Here is a 4,472-nt window from a genome sequence, read left to right on the forward strand (position 1 = left end):
GCAAACACAGGGTTCCATTAGAAATTAATGTAGGTACTTCTGGTGTACCAAAACGCATTAACACTGTAGGTGTGATCCAGTGGCAGTCAGTGCCGTTTATGAGGGAGGACAATTTTTTGGGTTCATGAGCATGGCCTTGTTTCTATAACAGCATGTTGGATGACTATCATTCATATTCCATTCAAACAGTTCAATGTCACATCGATGGGATTAGGCTACTACATGATATTCACATTTTCACTATACCCATCATGAGGTTGCTGCAACCTAGCCTATGAATGAACGTTTACAACGTAGGTGCACACAGGTCGAGAGAAAAAATTGAGATGACAGACGGTTACACATTCAATACCGCCTTGCACACTCTTGCCTGCATCTAGCTGATCTAGGGTGTAATCATTAGCCCAACAGTTGCAAACAAGACTTTCTATTGGATAAATTCAGGTATTTTTATCCCTGTGTCGTTTGCTTTAGTTTAAGAAACGTTTTTCAACAGAATCGGCAGATCACAGCCGCCATGCTGTATTCATTCACCCTCTATGCACTCTCCTCCTCTCACCTTTTCCTTTCGTTTGTGGACTTCAATGAACAACACATCAGCTGTATGTGACCAGGCGTAAAAAACTTTCCAAGCTAAACCGTGTCATAACCGCTACACACAGCCTACATCGTTGTCCCCATATTAGCTAAACTAACGTCCTGGTCCACATAGCTAATAGAACTAATGCATTAATAATTATTTGTAGGCAAGTCAGCTAAGAACAAATTCTTATTTTCAATGACGGCCTAGGAACAGTGAGTTAACCGGCCCCGGTGGCAATAATAAAAACAAAAGCTTAACGAGAACTTGGAAGAGTTCCAGTGTTGTGTGGGATAGTCATAGCCAACTAGCTAACATAGCATACCTCTGTTTGAACCAGGTGTTTGAGTAACTAAACTAGCCAGCTGCATTTGCTAGCTAAGTAAGTGAAACTGAAAGTGAAAAAAAATAACGAAATCTCTCTATCTTGTATGTTCAAAATTGTTAAACCTCTGTCTTTCTCTTTGAGTCAACTACTCACGACATTTTATGCACTGCAGTGCTAGTCAGCTGTAGTTTATGCTTTCAGTACTAGATTCATTCTCTGATCCTTTGATTGGGTGGACAACATGTCAGTTCATGCTGCAAGAGCTCTGATATGTTGGAGGACGTCCTCCGAAAGTTGTCATAATTACAGTGTCTATGGAAGGGGGTGAGAACCAAGCGCCTCTTAAGTTTTGTATTGAAGTCGATGTACCCAGAGAAGGACAGAAACTAGCTGTCCTCCGGCTACACCATCGTGCTACCCTACAGAGTGCTCTTTAGGCTACTGTAGACCTTCATTGCCAAAGAGTGTGTTTTAATCAATTATTTGGTGACATTAATATATTTAGCATAGTTTTTCACTGTTTTACCATTTTTATTTGTATGAAATTCACTGTGGAGGATGGTCCTTCCCTTCCTCTTCTGAGAAGCATCCACTGGTGGGGGTGTCCTTGTCTCATCGCGCACCAGCGACTCCTGTGGCGGGCTGGGCGCAGTGTACGCTAGCCAAGGTGGCCAGGTGCACGGTGTTTCCTCCGGCGCATTGGTGCGGCTGGCTTCCGGGTTGGATGTGCGCTGTGTTAAAGAAGCAGCGGCTTGGTTGGTTGTGTATCGGAGGACGCATGACTTTCAACCTTCGTCTCTCCCGAGCCCGTACGGGAGTTGTAGCGATGAGACAAGATAGTAGCTACTACACAACCAATTGTGTAGTAGCTACTATCTTGTCTCATCGCTACAACTACGAAATTGAAAAAATGAATTGAAAAAAAAAAAAAAAAAAAACATTCTTCATTTTGTCCCTGTAGGGGAAACCTTTTTTAGGGCTGTGAAGAACCTTTATCTGTTCTTTGTTAGAACCAGAGCCCAAACCAGTTTAATAAATGTTGTTTCAATGTAATTTGTATAACATAATGTGAAGTTGAATATATTTATGTAACTAGGCAAGTCAGTTAAGAACAAATTCTCATTTACAATGACAGACTAGGAACAGTGGGTTAACTGCCTTGTTCATATTTTTACCTTGTCAGCTAGGGGATTCAATCTTGCAACCTTTCGGTTACTAGTCTAACGCTCTAACCACTAGGCTACCTGCGGTTGAAAATACATTGGAGTTGAAAAGAAATCAACGTAAACTGTTGTTTTCGGGGTGGAATTTCAACCACATGATTATGTGATCTTTAACCAGGTTTCCATCCAACCTTTTTATGCTAGTATGTTGGATAAAAAATGTCATGCCAGGTCTGATGACAATAGCTGATTTGGCAGTGAACTTTCAGAATGTCGACAAAGCAAAATACACTAGAGAAGGTGTGATCTTCGTGTCTGTAAAATGAATTATACGATAAATGGCTGTGGACTTTACACACAAATATCAATATAATATGCATCACATTGTGACTGCTCTTCGTTCGATGCGATTCGGTTCCCGAAGTTCACCAAAAATATCTGTTCAATAAGAGCCGTTCGTTCGCGAAGGACCCATCACTATTGTAGGCTACCAAATAAAAAATACAAGTTAAATAGGCTTCCATCGCTCCCTGATTTGCATACTGATACTACTGCTTTTTGAGCTAAAACAATGATTTTCTGCAGATAAGTTAATAATAATTCTCTAAAATCAGGGGTCTCCAACCCTGTTCCTGGAGAGCAACTATCCTGTAAGCTTTCATTCCAACCCTAATCTAATGCACCTGATTCTAATAATTAGCTGGTTTATAAAGATGAATCAGGTTAGTTACAACTGGGTTTCGAGTGAAAACCTACAGGAGGGTAGCTCTGACCCTTCTTTTCAATTTTCAACCTAAAATAACATACCGAAGTCTAACTGCCTGTATCTCAGGACCTGAAGCAAAAATATACATATTATTGATACCATTTGAAAGGAAACACTTTGAAGTTTGTGGGAATGTGAAATTAATGTAGGAGAATAACACACATTAGATCTGGTAAAAGATAATACCATTTTTTTTATTCTGTCATTTTTGAAATGCAAGAGAAAGGCCCAAATGTATTATTCCAGTCTAGGCACAATTTAGATGTTGGCCACTAGATGGCAGCAGTGAATGTGCAACATTTGTAATGAACCATTACATTTCTGTTCAAAATGTTGTATCAAGTCTTCTCAAATGTGCCTAATTGGTTTATTAATACATTTTCAAGATCATAACTGAGCACTTACCTCAAATAGCAAATAGTAGCATGATCTTTTTTCACTGTGATAGCTACTGTAAATGGACAATGCAGTTAGATTAGAGGGGGGGGGGGGGGGGGGGGGCGATCCTGTAGAGAGTGAATCCTCACTGCAGAAACAATAAATTGTGGGGAGAACGCCTCAATCTGGTCCATGCTGATTTTTTCAGTTTGTAGAAAACTTTTTTTGCAGGCCATTTAATAATTTGGCCATGTACAAAATGTATTTGAACTTGCATTTCACAATCTTTCACAAGCCTACATTTTGGGCTTTACATTGGAGATTTGCAATATTTTCACAGTTCTAGGCTGTTCTTTAAGCATTTTGAACAAAGAGCCATTTGGGAGCCAAATGAGCCGTCTCTTTTGCGTGAACAGAGCCTAATGAGCCAGCTCAAAGAAAAGACACAGAATGCCCATCACTAACCTACATGGGAATTTAACCACAGATTGCCTGCAAGAGATTGCCTGCAATGACAACAAGCTCAGTCCGATGACGCTGTGACACACCGTCCCAGATCATGACGGACCCTCCAAATCGATCCCACTCCAGAGTACAGGCCTCGGTGTAACGCTCATTCCTTCGACGATAACGCGAATCTGACCATCACCCCTTGTGAGACAAAACCGCACCTCGTCAGTGAAGAGCACTTTTGGCCAGTCCTGTCTGGTCCAGTGACGGTGGGTTTGTGCCCATAGGTAACTTTGTTGCCGGTGATGTCTGGTGAGGACCTGCCTTACAACAGGCCTACAAGCCCTTAGTCCAGCCTCTCTCAGCCTATTGCAGACAGTCTGTACACTGATGGAGGGATTGTGAGTTCCTGGTGTAACTCGGGCAGTTGTTGTTGCCATCCTGTACCTGTCCTGCAGGTGTGATGTTCGGATGTACCGATCCTGTGCAGGTGTTGTTACACGTGGTCTGCCACTGCGAGGAATATCAGCTGTCCATCCTGTGTCCCTCTAGCGCTGTCTTAGGCGTCTCACAGTACGGACATTGCAATTTATTGCCATGGCCACATCTGCAGTCCTCATGCTTCCTAAGGCACGTTCACGCAGATGAGCAGCGACACTGGGAATCCTTCTTTTTGTGTTTTTCAGAGTCAGTAGAAAGGCCTCTTTAGTGTCCTAGGTTTTCATAACTGTGACCTTATTTGCCTACCGTCTGTAAGCTGTTAGTGTCTTAACAACCATTCCACAGGTGCATGTTCATTAATTGTTA

The sequence above is a fragment of the Oncorhynchus mykiss genome, chromosome 17 (genome assembly GCF_057628025.1).
Source record: "Oncorhynchus mykiss isolate SJ-2025 chromosome 17, ASM5762802v1, whole genome shotgun sequence".
Lineage (NCBI taxonomy): Eukaryota > Metazoa > Chordata > Actinopteri > Salmoniformes > Salmonidae > Oncorhynchus > Oncorhynchus mykiss.